General features: G+C 42.9%; 1 pseudogene; it reads left to right on the plus strand.

The window, feature by feature from the left end:
* The first annotated feature begins 486 nt into the window (after positions 1-486).
* Positions 487-6091, plus strand: LOC112067860 (hemopexin-like; annotated as a pseudogene).
* The last annotated feature ends 317 nt before the right edge of the window (positions 6092-6408 follow it).

The following is a 6408-nucleotide window of genomic DNA, read 5'->3' on the forward strand; positions in this document are numbered from 1 at the left end:
TCTGTACTTACTTTGTTAAACTGTTACTTTATTCAACACATTATGGGCTTCGCTGTGCTGTGTTAAGACATGTCTTATGCAACACAACTGGATACTATGCTGCGCCACATTGGCTGGGTTAGTTCCATACGTTTGTTTGCAATATCACAGAGGTCAAAGGCAGGATCAATAACCCAAACACACAAAGAGGGGTCAAAGTCAGTCGTGTACCTCAGCACTTCTGTCGCTGATTCACCCCGTTACCTCATCATTACAGATCCCCTTCATATCAATCAGGTATCCCTTTGAGCTGCTCTATTTGGAATAGGGCTGTGTATACTACAGCATCATTATTGGTCTACCTACCCAGAGGGTGGAGTTATGATGTGCAGTGTATTATCTAATTTCCCATGTCTATGATCTGACTCATGTCTCATCAGAATGAGGACATTATGCTTTATGATGAATAATATCTGCTTTTTTCTACGCAGGCTCCATGATGTAATGATGGCAGGTGAGTCTAAGATCCATATTCATTTAACAGCCTGTCAAAATGCAGGACCTCACAACTCATTGACTGATCCAGGCATGCTAGGCAAGGCTAACAGGGTTAACTAGGGTTGCAACTTGCCACGGGCACAGGTGTTCTTCAATTCCATTTCAGCCCGTTACGCATGTCCTACATGTTTTTATATGAGAGTAGGATGCATGACTTCCAAATAAACACACCGCACCCTTTCATGTGGAGAAATGTTTGAATAATGAAAAGTCATTCAACCTGCATCTCACCTTGACTCTGACTGGCCCATCAGACCACGGCCACGACCACCACGAGGATCAGGTCCACCACAATGCCAACCCAGACCGGTGTGACGGCATCGAGTTTGACGCCATCGCCCCTAACGAGAAAGGAAACACCTTCTTCTTCAAGGGTATCAAAACCATGTTATGAATCGTATTTTTTACCCTCATTCTCCCTACAGTGGGCTTGTCATTGTCATGATATGTCATTATGTCCCCATCAGGATGGCTAGGGTTACGGGTACACTCTTAGAAAAAAGGTACAATCTAGAACGTAAAAGGGTTCTTCGGCTGTCCCCATAGGAGAACCCTTTGAAGAACCCTTTTTGGTTCCAGGTAGAATCATTTTGGTTCCACGTTAAACTCTATTGGGTTCCATGTAGAACCCTTTCCCCAGAGGGTTCTACATGGAACCCAAAAGAGTTCTACCTGGAACCAAAATGATGGGGACAGCCAAACATCCCTTTTGGAACCCTTTTTTCTAAGAGTGTAGTGGATTAGTTAGTGGGCATTTTGTTATGGGCTACCATGACCTGCAAACGCGTGTTTGTGATAGGTATTTTTGAATTCTGTAAGGAGCGTGTAAGCTTACATTTCCATGAGTATATCTGATCCCAGATCTGAACTATGCTACTCTAAGGGGATCACCTGTGGAAGGGCTTCACTGGTCCAGCTCAGGTCTCCAGTGCCTTCTTCAAGGAGCTAGATGACTACCATCACCTGGGGCATGTTGATGCTGCCTTCCGCATGCACAACAAAGAAAAGCTTGAAGACCAGGATCACATCTACCTTTTCCTGGTACTGTCAATATCAATGATGTAGTCGATATCCATATGAATAGGCCCTTAAACACGTAGTTTTACTAGTGACTCATCAGCTTGGGCAATCTTTTTAAAAGTCAAATTATGCAATCATGTGTTCACATTACCATTGTAAACAGCATTCAAAGGCATCATGCCCATAGGGGGCACAGTAGCACGTGCCACCTCTTATTTGTCCTGTAAAAAATACATACAAAATATATACAGTTGAAGTCGGAAGTTCACATTCCCCTTAGCCAAATACATTTAAACTCAGTTTTTCACAATTGCTGACATTTAATCCTAGTGAAAATGCCCTGTCCTAGGTCAGTTAGGATCACCACTTTATTTTAAGAATGTGAAATGTCAGAATAATAGTAGAGTGAATTATTTATTTCAGCTTTTATTTCTTTCATCACATTCCCAGTGGGTAAGAAGTTTACATACACTCAATTAGTATTTGGTAGCATTGCCTTTAAATTGTTTAACTTGGGTCAAACGTTTCAGGTAGCCTTCCACAAGCTTCCCACAATAAATTGGGTGAATTTTGGCCCATTCCTCCTGACAGAGCTGGTGTAACCGAGTCAGGTTTGTAGGCCTCTTTGCTCGCACATGTTTTTTCAGTTCTGCCCACAAATTTTCTATGGGATTGAGGTCAGGGCTTTGTGATGGCCACTCCAATACCTTGACTTTGTTGTCCTTAACTTTGGAAGTATGCTTGGTGTCATTGTCCATTTGGAAGACCCATTTGCGACCAAGCTTTAACTTCCTGACTGATGTCTTGAGATGTTGCTTCAATATATCCACATAATTTTCCTCCCTCATGATGCCATCTATTTTGTGAAGTGCACTAGTCCCTCCTGCAGCAAAGCACCCCCACAACATGACGCTGCCACCCCCGTGCTTCACGGTTGGGATGGTGTTCTTCGGCTTGCAAGCCTCCCCCTTTTTGCTCCAAACATAACAATGTTCATTAAGGCCAAACAGTTCTATTTTTGTTTCATCAGACCAGAGGACATTTCTCCAAAAAGTACGATCTTTGTCCCCATGTGCAGTTGCAAACCGTAGTCCGGCTTTTTTATGGATGTTTTGGAGCAGTGGCTTCTTCCTTGCTGAGCGGCCTTTCAGGTTATGTCGATATAGGACTCGTTTTACTGTGGATATAGATACTTTTGTACCTGTTTCCTCCAGCATCTTTACAAGGTCCTTTGCTGTTGTTCTGGGATTGATTTGCACTTTTCGCACCAAAGTACGTTCATCTCCAGGAGAAAGAACGCATCTCCTTCCTGAGCGGTACGACGGCTGCATGATCCCGTGGTGTTTATACTTGCGTACTATTGTTTGTACAGATGAACGTGGTACCTTCAGGCATTTGTAAATTGCTCCCAAGGATGAATCAGACTTGTGGAGGTCTAAAATGTTTTGTTTCTGAGGTCTTGGCTGATTTATTTAGATTTTCCCATGATGTCAAGCAAAGAGGCACTGAGTTTGAAGGTAGACCTTGAAATACTGTCACGTTCCTGACCTGTTTTCTTTGTTTTTGTATGTGTTTAGTTGGTCAGGGCGTGAGTTGGGGTGGGCATTCTATGTTATGTGTTTCTATGTTGGTTAATGGTTTGCCTGATATGGTTCTCAATTAGAGGCAGGTGTTTGACGTTTCCTCTGATTGAGAACCATATTAAGGTAGGGTGTTCTCACTATTTGTTTGTGGGTGGTTGTCTCCTGTGTCTGTGTATGTCGCACCACACGGGACTGTTTCGGTTGTCGTTCGTGTTTGTAGTCTGTACATGTTCGTGCATTCTTCGTGTTTATGTAAGTTCACATGTTTTAGGTCAGTCTACGTCATTTTGTTATTTTGTAATCTTTTCAAGTGTTATCGTGTTTCATTCGTTCTGTTAATAAATCATTATGGATTACAACGCTGCGTATTGGTCCGACCCTTCTCGCTTCTCCTCTTCAGACGAAGAGGAGGAGAGCACCCGTTACAAATACATCCACAGGTACACCTCCAATTGACTCAAATGATGTCAATTAGCCTATCAGAAGCTTCTAAAGCCATGACATAATTTTCAGGAATTTTCCAAGCTGTTTAAAGGCATAGTCAACTTAGTGTATGTAAACTTCTGACCCACTGGAATTGTGATACAGTGAATTATAAGTGAAATAATCTGTCCGTAAACAATTGTTGGAAAAATGACTTGTGTCATGCACAAAGTAGATGTCCTAACCGACTTGCCAAAACTATAGTTTGTGGTTGTGGTGGTTGAAAAACTAGTTTTAATGACTCCAACCTAGGTGTATGTAAACTTCCGACTTCAACTGTATATTTTAATATATTACATTTTTTTGTTACATTTTTGGTTGCTGTTTCTCTGTCATGCTACTAGCCACCTAGCAATATTATGAAGTTGGCTTAAACTACCCCAGATAGGCTCCCAATCTCCCAACCGCATAACTAGCTAGGAAGAAGCCATTACAGGCTATCAATCAAGTTGGAGTAGGTAGCTTGTCAAACTGTCTTATCTGGCATGCCTACTAGCAAGGTTGGTCGACTTTATAAAATCAAGCATTTACTAAATGTACTGAATAAGACTAACATTCCTTCAATCTTTTACCCAGATTTTAGCAGAGATGCAGAGAAGCATATTTCGTTTCTTTAAAAAAAAGAACATCAGTCAGGAGCAGACAGAAAGCTCGAGATATGCAGAAAAATAAACATAAAAAAAAAAAAATTAAGTCTAATGATTATGGCTCAAGATTGCAGGAAAAGGCTGTGCAGGTGTCTGAAAAATGTTAAATTCTCCAACTTCAGACCACCCCCCTGCCATCCTCACATACTTTGTGCACCCTCAGATTTTGGAGGTGTATGACACCTCTGACAGCATTCACTTAGTATACTCAGTATACACCATCCCTCCTCCATTACAGGACGACAAGGTTTTCAGCTACTATAACCACAGTCTGGAGGAGGGCTACCCCAAGGACATCCAGCTGGACTTCCCAGGGGTGCCCAGCCACCTGGACGCTGCGGTGGAGTGACCCAAGGAAGAGTGTAACTCAGACTCTGTCCTATTCTTCAAGGGTAAGCCTGTTAACCCTTTGATGAGACCATTATGAACATTTCTCTGGTTTATTGCTATAAACATTTAGCAATTATTCACAGACAACATACCAGGAAATGTGTTATGGATATCAAGTTTTCTAGTCTTGATGTGAGCTGCCTTGCGTATGTTTTCTCTCACACAGGAGAAGAAGTGTACAACTATGACATCGCCACAGAGTCAGTAAAGGAGAGACAGTGGGCCCACCTGCCCAACTGTACGTCTGCCTTCCGTTGGCTAGAGCAATACAACTGTTTCCATGGTCACAACTTCACCCGGTTGCACCCTGTATCTGGGGAGGTGAATGGAGTGTACCCCAAGGACGCCAGGCACTACTTCATGAGGTGCCCCAATTTCGGTAAGAGAACCATGCAAAGGATGTTACCCTTCCTCCTTTATCAAAATCAGTTCATTGTCAGAGAAGGCTGGTGGGAGGAGCTATAGGAGGATGGGCTCATTGTAATGGCTGGAATAGTATAAATGGAACGGCATCATCAACACATCAAACATATAGAAACCACATGTTTGACTCCATTCCATTATTCCATTCCAGCCATTACAATTAGCGTGTCCACCTATAGCTCATCCCACAAGCCCCCTCTGCCCAGTGTACATGCTGTGAGATTGAACAGATGAACGGTGAATGGTAATAACAACACCATATCAGGGAAAAAAGCTTTTGGATTGTGTTGAGACATGTTATTGTTGGATTGTAGGCCATGGCGGTGAGGCAAAGGTTCCCAAAATGCAGTGAATTGACTCTGGATGCCATCACCTCAGACGACTCAGGCAAAACCTATGCCTTCACTGGTAAGAACTAAGCCTTTGTGTTAAATTGTGCGCACAACTCGCGTAAGACAGTTGCCAATTTTCACTTCCGTCCCACTTCCTCAGGTCGTATTTATATGCGTTTAGACACCCATCGTGATGGTAAACACGCCTTCCCCATTGCCAGAACCTGGAAGGAAGTGGCCAACGGGGTGGACGCAGTCTTCTCCTACAGTGACAAGATCTACATCATCAAGGTGGGTCAAAGGTTACAGGATGTAGGGGAAGACAGGGACTTCACTTGCAATAAATAACATGTTCAAATCTTTACTCACTACAGTACCTTTATTGTTTATTGTTATTCACTGTATATTTACTCCTCGTGTCACTTGGAAAAATACCAGTATTTCACTGTAGTCTACACCTGTTGTTTACGAGGATGTGACAAAAGAACATTGATTTGATTTGAGTTTTTAGAAAATTACTTTTTTTCAGTCAACTGTTTTGTTACCCATCATGCTCTGTTTGTCCCATGGCACATAAAACACACCTGAATGCCACCATTTCCGGTTGACAGGGCGACCAAGTTACATCTACAAATCAGCAGCTCCCTCCACTCTGATTGAGGGCTAACCCTAAAAGCCTGAAAGAGGAGCTGGCATCGAAGTGCCTGTGAAACGCAGCCTTTGTTTGTGGTCAATGGCTCTGGGATGAGTTGTCATTCAACTTTCCTAGTCTTCAGTTAGACATCGTCAGTTTACCTAGCTCGCGTCGGGGTTCTGGGCGATTTCGGTGATCGTTGTTTGCTTGATTGAGCCCGGCTGCGTTCCCGAAGCTCTTTCGCGTATCTGCGTTTTAATCGCAGACGCGCAGATCACCATATTGTGCAACCATTATTCCAACGGTAATAATTGGACATTGAACTGAGTACATTCAAATCTATCCAGAAAGGGTTGTTG

Source organism: Salvelinus sp. IW2-2015, linkage group LG27, assembly GCF_002910315.2.
Source record: "Salvelinus sp. IW2-2015 linkage group LG27, ASM291031v2, whole genome shotgun sequence".
Lineage (NCBI taxonomy): Eukaryota > Metazoa > Chordata > Actinopteri > Salmoniformes > Salmonidae > Salvelinus > Salvelinus sp. IW2-2015.